Source organism: Ambystoma mexicanum, chromosome 7p (assembly GCF_040938575.1).
Source record: "Ambystoma mexicanum isolate Mex_15411 chromosome 7p, UKY_AmexF1_1, whole genome shotgun sequence".
Classification (NCBI taxonomy): domain Eukaryota; kingdom Metazoa; phylum Chordata; class Amphibia; order Caudata; family Ambystomatidae; genus Ambystoma; species Ambystoma mexicanum.
Window position 1 is genome coordinate 472,072,770 of NC_090939.1, and position 15,049 is coordinate 472,087,818.

Below are 15,049 nucleotides of genomic sequence, written 5' to 3' on the forward strand. Positions count from 1 at the left end.
CATTGCTCAATAGGGCGCTTCTTATTTTGTCCATACTTGACCTCCAGAGGTAAGCCCTGCATTGACAGAAGAGTTACTGTGATTTTCCCGAAGCGGAAATGTTCGAAGGAGAAAAGGCCAAAAGTTATTTTACCGAAAATAACTTTCCATTATCTCTCCCCTAAACATTTCAGACTATCCCCTGCCCCTCCCTCCCCCTTACTTGATTGTGGGTGGCACATCTCATTGTGTGCCGCCTTCTCCAACATCCCTCTGCAATGCTGGTTCCCTTCAATTGTGTGTAAGTGAACGAGCGCTGCAGGGTCCGCTTTTCCTTTTTTTTTTTTGTACTTTTTTGTGACAGAAGCAGGGTCACACCCACAACCCCTGCTCACATGAGAGTGGATAAGGGTGCAAGGGACACCCCCGCAGCCCCCACTGCACTTCTTCATTGTAATGGTTTGAATGGAATATTTGTTCGAATTTTTAGGCTATACAAGATTTTCATACAGCCTAAATTCGGTCAAATATGGCATACGTCTTTTTGTATACGCTCTTATTGGGTATTTCCTTGACAGAATCCAAGAAGTATTTCTTGAATTAGAGACATTCCCAGTCCACATTCTATCACTCTGTAGATATTGTTACTGTTTGTGGGAGGTCTCCACTATGATGTGCTACCTCTTGATAAAGGGGCTGTAGTTCTTCAATGCTGAGACCATCACTAGAAGTGCTTTCTCGCAATCATTGAAGTTCTCTTCCATGGAAAATACATGATATAATGACTTCATCATGTTTTTAGTACAACATTTCCATCAAGCAGGTGTCTGAGAAACCGGTCTCTAAGAAAAACTCATTCTTAATGGTGTAAGCGAAACAAGGAGCTTGCGAAAAGCTTCTCAGTTCCTTTACTGACTCGGATTGTGCTTCACCCCACTTTCCCTTTACCCGAGCCTTCAATAATTGTATTTGTATTTTGTATTTTGTATTTATATTTATTTAAGCAATAGAACCCGAGTGTCGGGGCCATTACCGTCCCAGGTAATGTCCCGGGGGCCCGAGGGTCCTTACCTATGGGCCCCGGGGCATTACCTGGGATGGTACTGCCCCCAACGCGAGGGGTCTATTGCTATTAGTAGCCCGGCCTGCAAAAATTGCGTGACCGGGGCACTAAAAGCTTTTTTTTTGTCACGAAACGCTGCAGCGTTTCGGCGCTGCAGCGTTTCGGGAGAAAAAGAAAAGAAAATGCCCGCCGCCATGGAAAGGGAAAACTGAGTCCGTTTTCCCTTTCCATGGCGGCCATCAGGAGCAGATGCACTGGGAACACAAGTGTTCCCAGCGCGTCCGCTCCCGAAAAAGGATAAAAAGAAGGTAAGTGGGGTTGGGAGGGCGGGAGTGGGACGGAAAAAAAAAAGTAACTGTGTCCACGGCGTGGGACGAGGGAAGCCTCCAGCCGTGTGGAGGCACGGAGCGGGGATGGCCCCGCTCCGAGTCTCCACATGGCTGGAGGCTTCCCACGTCCCCCGCCGGGAACGTAGGACCAAGAAGGTAAGTTGGGGTGTGGGTGGGAGGGAGGGAAGGGATTTAAAAAAAAAAAAAGACTTACCCGAGTCCCCGGCGGGGAGCAAAGGCAGCCTCTCAGCCGCGGGGAGGGTCGGAGCGGGGATGGCCCCACTTCGAGCCTCCTCATTGGCTGAGGGGCTGCCATGCCCCCCGCCGGGGACAAAGGCCGCGGAATCCCAACATTTACATTTTAGTTGGTTGGGATATCATTCAATCAAGTGACAAGTGCCATCCACGCTGACATAATAGGATCACCGCTTCAGCTTGATTGGATGGTGTGTTTGGGTCCAGAGAACCTGGTCCATGCAATAAATCAGCGTAGACACCCTCCGAAGGAAAATTGTTCACTAGTAAACAGGGTATGCCCTCTGGAGACACAATGATCACCAGATGGTTCAGAGCAATTTTGATTTCCACATTGCAATATCCTTTCTGTCAACGTTGTGGAATTCTCTTAGAAGAGGTTTGAGAGGGGTTGACTCTCTCCCTTTCCCATGTTGAGTTGGTGAAATATTGTATTGAAATCAAGGTGGCCTTGGACCTTGTGTCTGCCAGATTTGATCAAACGCACTGACCTTGTATCTGGACAGGATCATGGAATGTACTTTCTTTAGAATATCTACCTATTGGACAGTACGTCATGACATTTCTTCATATCATTTGTTTCATGAGCATGACCATGAGATAGCACCATATATGTACTTCCTTCTTTGAGGTCAAGGTCACTTGAGTTGGCTTGGGGACCTGTGTAAATAAGCACACCGTAGGTGTATTCCCCCTTTCCACAGACTCTTTGCTGTCTTCTCATTTCAGAGGACAATTTTCAGAAGGATGGAGGGTACCCTTACTGTTTCAGTACTTTCTTGGTTTATAGTTTCTATTTTATCAGATTGGCTTTCGTGTTTAGATTTTGTTCTGCACTTCTCGGTCTCTGTGTTGATGCCATCGAGTTTAAGGTCTTCTACTTTGTCCCACTTTTCATTAGGAGGTGTCACTCCATCTCTGAAAGTGAAGACTTTCTTTTCTAGGCGTTCAGTATTCTCCTCTCTCTCTCTCTCTCTCTCTCTCTCGATGGTGGCTATTATTTTTGATTTTATTGGAATTTTACTATTTTTCTCTGTTTTTTTGGTTCCAGTTCCCAGTGGTGTCACTACTAGGTTTTTGCATTTCTTTATTAAATTCAGGGGTCATTTTATTGGTTAGAAAGAAAGCTTCGACAAAGGATTGACTTGTCTTTTGCTCCATATCTGCTTTATCCTCTTCCACCATGGACATCTATCGGAATTGTTTGCCTCTTGTCATTGTCCTGCCAGGGCAGCTGATCCAGATGCTGGCATATTTTGGAGAATGCTAGCAGTCTGAGGGTTTTGTTGGGACGTGAGTACCTGTCGAATATTCTCTGTAAATATTCGCTGTCGATTGCTTGACCTGACGTTCAAGTTGAGAGATCTTTTCTCCTCAATCAAAGCTATAGGGAGGTCTTGCTTCATACCTCTGTTGCTCCCTAGATAATTACGAGTGCAACCTTCATTTCCTCTTGATTCTGGGCTCAAATGGGCAGGAATCTAGGAGGAGGAGAAAACCTTTTTTTTTTTGTTGAGCGGGTGTCCAAGTAATTACTTATGCCAGTTGCTCGACCATGAATACTGTGCATTGAGTAGTATGGGTCCTGGGGATAGTAGGACAGGTGTGCAGTGTGCCGGGGGGCGGGGGGGCGATGGAGGTGTGGAGTGAAGGAACATGTGACCAGTGTGGCTTACCTGGTGAGCCCAAATTCCCGTTGCAATGTGCATTGACACTCCCGGTAGTGCGACTGGGGCTGGTGAGCCGTAGCAGTATATTTATTGGGCATGCGCACCTGGGCCTGCTATGTATTCACGCATGGACGTAAGGTGTATTTGCTGATAGCGTTGGAGATCGGGGCGCATGCATCGGGGGCCTGCTCCAGGCAACAGGCGGATCCAGCCCTCCTCAACACATGCGCAAGTATGTTGCCGCATTATGTGACTGTATGGACTTTTCTAGTTCAACATATAATTGAGGCTGCATCGCAGGAGTCTATTGAAGTGCCTGTTGAGGGTATCATGGACTAAGACATATTTATTAAATGTAATAACACACAAAGTAGCAGTGTAGTTAGTGGGTCCATGATGTCTGATATATAGTTGTGTTGATTATGTTGGCCCATGCCTGTTGGGCAATTTAAGGAACCAAAAAAAGAGGGGGTTTAGTTTGGGGGGGGGCAGCCGGGTAGCCTACTAATGGTTTGGGGAGTCGTGTACTATATTCTGGAATGCTTGAACTTCCAGGGAGTTTGTTATATTTCCTTGCCTGCTGGTTCTATGCGTGGAGTCAGTTTAGGAGAGAGTACTGTGGGGAGTGGCCCCCATGAATGAATATATCTAGACCTCAGGTGAGGGCATGGGTAGATTATGCTCCCGATTGATTGGCCAAAGGGTTGTGACCTTATGTTACAATGATGGAGACACTGTGGCCACATACATTGATATATTTCATAAAAATACCTTGGAATCATGATCCGTGTTTAGGCAATTCGTTATGCATCTGAATCTGCAGATCTTTCTAGATTCCTGTTGTCTCAGCTTGACCTCTCTGTTACCGCCTCTGGTTCCACATGTCACAGTTTGTATCCCCACAAAGCTGCTCTTCCTTTTGTCCTCCAGCAGGTGGTGCTGTTGCCAATGGGTCGGCAGGGGGAGCTTCTGGTCTTGTGAGTGTATAGTGTTCAGATGTTCCCTGAGCCTGATACAGAGTTCTCTGATAGTACTGCCTATATATATCTTGTCACAAACGCAAATGATTGCATAGATCACATATTTAGTGTGGCAATTGATGTGTTCATTGATAATAAAATCTTTACAATCTTTGAATTTGGCGGTTTGTGTTTTTTCTGCATAACCACAAATGGAATGTGTTACACATTCTGTTTCTGAGGCATTTAAGATGGACTGAGAATATTGCGCATGTTTGCTGCTCTGCTACATGAAAGGCTTGGGTAAGGTGTGAGATCAGATCAACAGGGCAATTCATAGAATTTCGCAGAAAAGTGTCGCAAGCGGCTGGCGCAGAGTGTCCGCGTGCGATTGTCTGCGCCAGGCACGTGCGCTAAAACCGATTTCCGCGCACAGCGTATTCATGGATTTTAGGCTCCCAAACCAGCCGTGGCGCAGAGTATCGCAGCGACCCTGCAGCAGCGCCAGTAACGCCCCCAAGAACGCCCTCGCGCAAGGAAAAGCCATCAAAATCGCTAAATCATCGCAAAGGGCTGCGCTAACCCTGGACCAGTTTACAGGGCTGCCAAACAAGGAACGCAAAGCGGGTAACGTGCATATCAGGGGTAGGCGTGAAGTAATACACGCGATTAGGCAGGGTACGTGTATTACAGGGGTACGCGGGAAGTTTAACACGCGATTGGCCAGGGTACGTGTATTACAGGGGTAGGCGTGAAGTTTTACACGCGATTAGCCAGGGCACGTGTATCACAGGGGTACGCGGGAATGATCACACGGGATTTGGCTGGGTACGTGTATTACAGGGGTACACGGGAAGTTTTACACGCGATTTGGCTGTGTACGTGTATTACAGGGGTGCGTGGGAATCATCACACGCGATTTGGCTGGGTACGTGTATTACAGGGGTGCGTGGGAATCATCACACGCGATTTGGCTGGGTACGTGTATTACAGGGGTGCGTGGGAAGTCACACACGCGATTAGGCTGGGTGGGTCCTCACAGGTGTTCCCTGTACACCCTCCACGGCCCCTGCAGGCAGCCTACAAAACAGGGGACTACCCTGCACACCTGCTCATGTCCCCCTGCACCCCCACCCCTCAGCAGTGCAGGGGCAGCCTCCACCAGGCCCCCACTCATGTCCCCAATCACCCCCACCCCCCAGCAGTGCAGGGGCACCCTCCACCAGGCCCCCACCCATGTCTCCCACCACCGTCACCCCTCCGCCACCAGGGGCAGCCTCCACCAGGCCCCCACCCATGTCTCCCACCACCCCCACCCCCCCACCACCAGGGGCAGCCTCCACCAGGCCCCCACCCATGTCTCCCACCACCCCCACCCTCCCGCCACCAGGGGCAGCCTCCACCAGGCCCCCACTCATGTCCCCAATCACCCCCACCCCCCAGCAGTGCAGGGGCACCCTCCACCAGGCCCCCACCCATGTCTCCCACCACCCCCACCCTCCCGCCACCAGGGGTACCCTCCACCAGGCCCCCACCCATGTCTCCCACCACCCCCACCCCCCAGCAGTGCAGGGGCACCCACTACCAGGCCCCCACCCATGTCTCCCACCACCCCCACCCTCCCGCCACCAGGGGCAGCCTCCACCAGGCCCCCACTCATGTCCCCAATCACCCCCACCCCCCAGCAATGCAGGGGCACCCTCCACCAGGCCCCCACCCATGTCTCCCACCACCCCCACCCCCCCGCCACCAGGGGCAGCCTCCACCAGGCCCCCACCCATGTCTCCCACCACCCCCACCCCCCAGCAGTGCAGGGGCACCCACTACCAGGCCCCCACCCATGTCTCCCACCACCCCCACCCTCCCGCCACCAGGGGCAGCCTCCACCAGGCCCCCACCCATGTCTCCCACCACCCCCACCCTCCCGCCACCAGGGGCAGCCTCCACCAGGCCCCCACTCATGTCCCCAATCACCCCCACCCCACAGCAGTGCAGGGGCACCCTCCACCAGGCCCCCACCCATGTCTCCCACCACCCCCACCCCCCCGCCACCAGGGGCAGCCTCCACCAGGCCACCAGTCGTAACTTGCAGGGTGAGCCTGTCCCCACATGTGTGGAGGACCAGTCAAGGGCACCCATCATCCCCCCCCTCCCCCCCGCCCCCCCTCCCGTTGAGGCTGAAGTGGCTGACACCATCCATGCTCAGCCCTTGTTGGACCAGCCCATTGTGGCACCAGACCTGGCTGACTCCATGGCTGACTTCCAGGTCAGCAGGGCTACGACACGTGCGCTGGTGCACGTTGATGCTATCATGCCACGTGGATCTGGGGCAGCAAGGTCATCTGCTGCCCCAAGTAGGCAGGGCGGAGAGGCTGCAGGGGCAGCTGCGGCTCCATCCACCCCAGCTCTCACACACCCAGCCAGGACAGTGTCCATCCTAGTCCATTCTGCTGACATTCCCCATGACACCATTACACTTGAGCCAATGCCTGCACCAACTCCCATGCTGAGTGTGCAATCCCACACACCTGATACAGAGCCCACCAGGGCTCCTGCCCCTAGTGTCCAGAGCGGCGCAGGACACTCAGGATCACCACCACCTTCCAAGCGGAAGAGGAAGAGTGCTCGTTCGGCACAGGCTGATGCCCCAGACACGGCTACACAGTCCGGTCCGTCGAGGAAGCCCAGCTTCACGGATGACGAACTGAATGCACTTGTCCAGTATGTGTCCGGACATGATAACGAGATGGTCATTGTTGCAGGATCCAAGACCACACCTGCACAACGCCAGGCACACTGGCAGACCGTTGCGGACATCGTAAGTGCCCTTGGAATCGTGAGGCGCACAGCCAATGATTGCTACAAGCGCTGGAATGACCTAAAGCGCAGGGCAAAGAAGAAGCTGGCCTCAAGTCATGCCGCAACTCTAGTGACTGGAGGTGGGTCTCCAGTAGAAGACATGGAACTCACTCCACATGAGTCAGTCGCTGGGACCTACGTCACGGAGGAACAGATCCAAGGCGTGGGAGATCTGCCTGATTACGAGGCATTGTCCGGTGAGTGCACATGCATGTGTGTGTCATCCATGTGCATGGTGTGTGTGTGAGGGCATCTGTTTGTGTGCCAGGTGAGAGTGTGTGCGCCTGAGTCGAATGGGTCAGCCATGTGCTTCATGCAATACATCCTGCGCAGCTGCATTTTGCCATTGCAGTATCCCTTCTGCCAACAGTAGACATCTAGGCCAACAGCACCCAAGTTGGCCTTGAAGTGTCACCTTGCCACAACATTGTTGCTTATTTTCCTATGTTCAATCAGACAGATTGTATGCATTCCACCACTTATACTAGGCATTCCTCAGTCCTCTAGTCGCATGTATGGCATGGCCATGGTAAAGTGGAGTAACTTTGTTACCTGGATATCATATGTTCACACATGTCCCTGTGCAATTGGACCATATTGGACTGCCAGCTCCAGGTGATAAAGCAGACCTGTTTGAATTAGAAAAGCTATTGCATGTGGGAACTGGACAGAATGAATAAGTGCTGCCCTCCTCTCCATCTACACTCAATAGCAATGGCACATGCCATCTGTGTGATGGCATGTGTGTGTCACCTGGCAATCACAGGGCAATGTGTGATGCCACTGCCAGGCAGCATGCATGAAATGTGTTCAACTTCCATCTTTGTGTAATGAGTGTGTGCCATTTGCCTGCCCTTCATACGCAGTGAGGGTGCATGCATGGGAGGGTCTTAGTCATGTGGGACATGTGTCAATCAAGTACTGGTTCTCTTGCTTCTCAGCCCTCATTGTGTGCCATGGTGCTAATGCGGGTTTCCATTTCTTTGTCATTATGTCATTGCAGGGGAAGACGCACCTGATACTGCTGGGGTTGTGGAGATGGTGCAGACCCAGGAGGGTTCCGAGGGCCGACCAACCACCAGTGAGGGACGTGGTGTGCTGGTGGGTGAAAACCCACAAGTGCTGCAGGTCGTGCTCTCAAGGGGTGTCTCTGGCTGCACCTCCCCCGAGCTGTACTCAGCTGTTGACTCGGATGATGAGACCTACGTGCCGTCGCAGGTGAGTGTTCCAGGGAGGGAATCTGTTCTGTCCCACCCACCTGCACCAGGGTCAGAACCCTCAATGGGGATGTCAGTGTTGGCAGCTAGGCCTTTGGTGGTTACGGATGCAGGGTCACACTCCGCGACATCTGATCCTGTTCCTGGGCCAGCAGATCAGAGGGGGAATGCAGTCCTGCAGCCTCAGGCAGTGCCGGCACAGCAAGGCGCAGTCCGCCTTGCCCCAGACAGGTGTGGTGCCCGCCGACGTGGTGGCCGTATGCCACCTGGCAATACCGCATGGGAGCAATCCATTTACGGTATGGCTACCCAACAGGCAGCATCATCCGAGATGATGGCTCAGGCCATGGATAGGGTGGCCACTTCCATTGTCCCCCCTGAAAGGCTGATGGAGCGACTAGAGCAGGCAACCGACTCCATCTGCCAGTCACACAGGGAGGACATGTTGGCGTCCAACAGGGACAGGCGGGCGGCACTGGCGACTCTGCAGGAGGCCATCTCCATAGAGTCCCAGGGCCACAGGGAAGCCCTGAGGCAGGAGCTACATCAACTCAGGACGACTCTTGTTGAGCTAGAGGCTTCAACACACCAAAGGACAGAACAGCAGCTGGAGCGTCTCACCCGTACGCTCTCAGCTGAGATGCAAGCAAAGAGGGCGGAGGTCCGGGCATCCCGTGAGTTGTTGCATGGGGACCTCCGCACACTCATCCTCCAGAACGAGACCTACCACACCCGCATGCTTGCAGCCATGGAGGAACAGAGTAGGGCCTTGCGTGGGCTGCCTCCCATAGTGCAACCACCTCCGGATGCAGCTGCACAGGGTGACAATAGCGACAGCAGTGATACTCCCACAATAGGGTAGCCGTGTGGGCCATGAGCCCATGGAGGTGTTTTTTTTCCCAGGATCCACACAGGTGGTTTCTGGTGTGCACCCTGACCTCGGACCTCCTGGGTGGCCTCCCCAACCCCCCCGGGCCCTTTAATGGCCATTTTTGATTTTTTTAAATATTTTTTTTAATTTTTATTTTTATATTTTTCCCAAATTTTTTGGGGACAATTTGTTGGCTTCCGTGGTTCCTGTGGGCATACGCTGCATTGTGGCTGGGCACATGCAGGCTTGTCATGTATTAGGTTCAGATGCCTGGGTTTGAGTCACACACACCCCTCCTGCTTCCCGTTTCCATGGGCTTGCAAAGGGTGTGCCCAAGTGACATTGAAGTACATGGTGACATTGGACTCCCACTACATGTGTGGGTAGTCTAGTCAATACTGTGTATACATTCCTAGTGCATATTGCTGTTGTGTTCTACACTGCATGTTGCATTGATGTGTAACTCATCATCTGTGTCTGCCTCCCAATTTGCAGGTCCCTTCCTCATGTCTACACAAGGCCCTCTAGTCTGGAGATGGGGTCCTTGTTGGCAGCAGTGCACCGACAACTCTACATGGCACCAACACTGTTCAGTTGGAAGTGGTGGGAGTGCAGGCATATCCAGGTGGTGAGACAACTGATCTATTACATTACTGAAGTCATGTTAATGGTAGTACGTGCTCAAGTTTGTTGTTTGTCCTGCATTACAGTGAGCATTTCAGGTGTAGGAAGTTTCAATTGGGGACACTGTACATCGCAACACTTGTCATGTTGTGGGGATTACGTTGTTTACCTGCACATAGCATGACATGGCACGGTGTGTTGTGTGGCGGTGCTGGGGATGGGTTGGGTGACATGGCACTGTCCTCTTGTTGCATTTAGCCAGTGGGTATTCATTTTGGCTGCTTGAATGTGTTTCTTCACAAAACTGCATTGGTGTTGTGTGTGGGTAGGGATGCACACATTGTAACACTTCCAGGTGAACAATCTCAGGCTGATATGCTTTTCACGGTTGAATCTCCAGACATCCAGGATCAGTGTCAGGTTGAGTCATCATTGATTGTCAGATGGAATGTGCCAGGCCAGTGTGCACTCCACAGGGGAGTGTATACTATGTGAAGTAATTAGCCACTAGCTGTGTACCGGTTGCCTCCCCTCGTGCCCTTTCCCCTCCCATGCGCAGCGGCTGTGCATGTGGTTGGGGATGTGGGGCCACCACCATGTCCACGGGCAGGCCCCGGCGTGTTGCAACGTTGTGCAGGACACATGCTGCCACTATGATCCTGCACACTACTGGGGGAGCGTATAACAGCTGGCCGCCAGAACGGTCAAGGGAGCGAAAGCGTGACTTTAGCACTCCGAATGTGCGCTCCACTATGCCCCGGGTTGTAATGTGGGCTGTGTTATATCTTACCTCAGGTGGCGTGGTGGGGTTCCGAATTGGCGTCATCATGTGGGGGCTGAGAGGGTAGGCACTGTCCCCTGTGGAGGTGGTGATTGGTATCATTGGTGGGGTTGTGACCTTGCTCAGTATCCAACATGCATGCATGTGCAGTGGCATACATACTCACCAAGAAGCCATGTATCGCCATGCCGCCCAGCATCTATGTCCCGGCATAGGGTGGACATTCGGTAAATGAAGCTGTCGTGGGTGGACCCGGGATAGTTGGCATATACTGAGGTGATGATTCCCTTGGCATTACATACTACCTGCACGTTGATGGAATGCCAGTGCTTGCGGTTCCTATAGATGTGCTCAGATGCCCTGGGGGGACGTAGAGCCACATGGGTGCAGTCAATGGCACCTAGCAGTTTGGGGAATCGTGCCACACCGTAAAAATCCAGGGCGGCAGCATGCCTTTCAGCAGGTGTTCTGGGCAGGTATATGTGCCTGCGGACTGATGGGCGTGCAGTGATGATGTCCAAGACCTGGTGTAGGCAGCGTGACTGGGTGGCCTGTGACATCCCACCCACTATGGCACTTGTCCGCTGAAATGATCCAGTGGCTAAGAAGTGCAGTACATTGAGGACCTTCTCCAGGGGGCTGAGTGCTTGGGAGCACAGGGTGGGTGATGTGAGGTCATCCTCCCACTCACTCACCAGGTCCAGTATTATGTGTGGTGGAAACCTGTACCTTCCATACACCTGGTCATCAGGCATCCCGAAAAGGCTGGTTCTGGGTGTGAATATTCTGGCCCTGACTCTCCTCCTCCTCCTCCTTTGGTAGCCCACTGCCACTGCTGCTAGGAACGGTATGTTCATCCTGGCATCTGGCTTGTTATTTGAAAAGTGCGCAAATTAATGCTTTGCGCGTGTTCTAGGCGAGCGTGTGACCCGCGCACCCCTGGAATCTAGTTCCCAGTCCAATAGCGTGTGGAAATTCCCACGCAGCACGGGATCAAGTGCGCTGACGTACTTGCGTGTGTAAGTGCCCGCGCACCCCTGAAATACACGTACATAGGCCAATCGCGTGTACGCGCACTTTTGTCCAATTACACGCGATGACGCACCCCTGAAATACACGTACATAGGCCAATCGCGTGTACGCGCACTTTTGTCCAATTACACGCGATGACACTCTGACGTGCAGTATTTCCACGTGTGCTCCGTCATCACGTGCTGAGTGGGGAACACCCGTGCGGGTCACGTCAGACGCGCTTACGCGCTGAGGGACTCTGGTCCAATAGAATCGCGTATGCGTGCTGACGCGCTTACGCGCTAAGGGCCTTTCCTCGGATTTCACGCTGACGTGCAGGAATTTCACGTGCCAAATCACTCCGTATCAAGCTGGCCACCCGAAAACACACGGAAGACCACGCTCCTGCCCAGAAGGCCGAGTTACTGCCCCCCAGTGCCCCGAGCAGCCTCCCACGTGCCATCTGCTGCTGCCTGCCTGCCTGCCTGCCTGCTGCCACCGTGCCCTGCCATTTGGTGCCTGCACATCAGCCATCTGCAGGGGTCCAGTTGCTGTGTCCACCCCTGCTGGAACTGAAGACTCCCGACTGGGATTACATCGCTCCACAGCCCAGCCCCAGGACCCAGTTGCCCACCCACACCTGCCTCTGGGGTTGCCATGTCGGGCACTTCCACATCTGGCACCAGTGGCAACCCCAGGCCAGAGGGGCAGAGGGGCACCAGCTTCACTGCCACCGAAGTTGGTGTCCTGGTGGAGCATGTCCTGGGGCAGTATGATGCCCTCTTTGGATCGTCCCGCGCCAGCAAGGAAGGACGGGAGAGGATCTGGGCCGACTGTGTGGTTGCCATCAACGCGGAGGGGGTGGCAACCCGCAACGTCCAGAAGATCAAGAAGCGCTGGGAGGACTTGAGGTCCAGGACCCTTGTGAAGGCCCGGCGCCTCGTGGAGGGGGGCCGGGGCCGCATGAGTTCCATCCAAAAGAGGGTCCTGGAACGCGTACGCCCAGCGCTCCATGCCCAGGTCCTTGAGAGGGAGGCCCGTCTGGAGTTGTGCGGTAAGTGTCCAAGCATTACTGTGTGAGACAGGGCATGTTGCAGTGTGCTGGTTCTATGATACTTGCCTGTATGTGTGCCATGGGCCATGTATGCATGTATGTGTGCAGGGACATCATGGTAATGCATGTGCGACCAGTGATGTGTGACCCACATGGTTGTTGCATGTGTTGAAATGCGGCATGGGGAGCCCTATGCAGATTTTGGACATGAGAGCATGCCAGTCTCTGTACCTGGACATGGATGGGGGTGAAGGATGGGTGCTGATGCCAGGTACATATATGGTAGCCATGTCTGTGTGCCTGACCTGTGTGTCTGTGACTTGTGCATGCCATGGATGCATGACACATGTGTGTGACAATGCACAGATTCAGTGACGCACCCAACTTACCCTTGTTTCCCCTGTGTTTGGTGTGTTTGGGGCCAGATGGATGTGACTGAGGTGAAGTGTGTGCATGTGATATGCATGAGCCATGATGCATGTGAGTTACATATCATTGAATGTTTCAATAGTCCATTGGACATGCATGGAAATGTCCATGGCATGCACCATGCCTGTTACTGTGTGTGTTTTGCCTGGACTGACCCATGTGTTGTGGAGGGACATGATGGAAGTGTACTTTGACAGTGGTGCTCATCTGCTATTGCTTCCTGTCTAGGGGACCATTGTACAGTAGCCTGATGCTTGTGTCCTTTGTCTCCCTCTACGCAGCGGCTAGTGAAGAAGAGGGCGGAGACGGCGCTGTGGAGCAAGGCGGCGGGGATGCCCCCACGGCTGCAGCGGAAGGGGTGGGTGAGCCCCCACAGGGGCCTGCTACGGTGGGAGACGGTGAGGAGCCATCCAGGTTGGTGGTTTGCACAGAGGAGGAGGAGGCCGACACTGGTGCACACATGGGGCCTGGTGGGAGCATCCCTGCTGGTGCAAGTGTTGCAGTCCAGGGCCAGGGCCAGGAGGCAGCACAGGTCACCGTGGAGGGGCCTGTGCATGTCGCTGTCCCTGACCCTGTGAGTGCACCACCATGCACCAGCAGGGATGCCCCGTCCCAGGCCCGTCCGCAGGTAGAGGGGATGTCCATGTCACCTGACTCCCCTCCACCTGCGGACGTGGGAACCCCTGGCCGCGTGGAGAAGGTCCTGATTGGGGTCGCGATGCGCACGGCTGTGATTCGTGATGCCGTGCGTGCTTCCCGGGAGGAGCACGCACGTCATCACGAAGTGCACCGTGCCGACGTGGCCCAATTGGGATCGGCCATGTTCGGGGGTTTCCTGCATGTGTTGGCCAATCTGACGGCCCTCTCCTCCTCTGTGCAGGCTATCCACCGGTCGTTCTCCTTGCCGTCTTCCGGCCCAGATGCCACCAGGGCCCCCTGTGGACCTGCCCCGACCAATGCAGCCAGCTCGGTGGGGATCCCATCCCTGCCACAGTTGGGAGTCGGAGGTCCAGCAGGGGTGGACAACACAGCAAGTGGACCCCAGCAGATGGAAGATGTGACGGCATCATCGGGCAGGGCACGTGCACGACGGTGTCGGTGGTTTCCATCAGCCTGGATGCCGTCGTGCTGGCAGAGGCAGTGGCGTCGGAGGCAGCAGCGGGCTCGACGTGGGAGGCATCATGGCTCGGGGCCATCAAGAGCAGAGGGGCAGGCATCGGCCGGAGGGCAGGGCAACCCTGGGATGGTGGTGTCTTCCGTGTGGGAGGAGTTTGGCCAGCGGATAGGTGCGGAGCGGCAGCGGGCGGAAGAGGAGCGGCTCGCCATGGTCAGGGCGGAGTTCTCCATGCGTCGGGCATTGAGGCGGGCTGAGTGCCTCGAGGAAGCTCGCAGGGAGTTTGAGGTGGACATGGGGTTGTCCCTGCGAGACCTCGGGGCCAGGACAGAGTCCCGCCTCCAGGACATTGACATGGAGTTCGATGATGCCCTGGCCAGCAACATCACCAAGTGAGCCGCAGGACTTGCCCGCTGCCTTTGTATATAGTTATTTAGTTAGTTAGTGCTAGGTTTCCTTTATTTTTTTTTATTATTTTGGACCGCTCGGACAATGGCCACTTTTTTGTACATATAATTTTCATTAGTTAGTAGTAGGTTTCATTTATGGTGTTGGGCTCATGGACCCTGGTACATTCCTGTATATAGTTTGTTTTTTTGGGAGATACATTTTTTTAATTTCTTATTGTTTTCACCATGACGTAATGGTTTTTCTTTAATTTCCTACTACATGATATTGCTTTGGACAATTATTTTTTTTTTTTCATTCCTTTGTTTTCTTGTTTATCACTTTTGTTCTCGGACATGGACCATTTCTTTACTTAGCCACATAGTTGTATGTTTGAAAAGTTGACTTATTTTTGTTATTTAATACATTTTTTATATTTTCTTACAC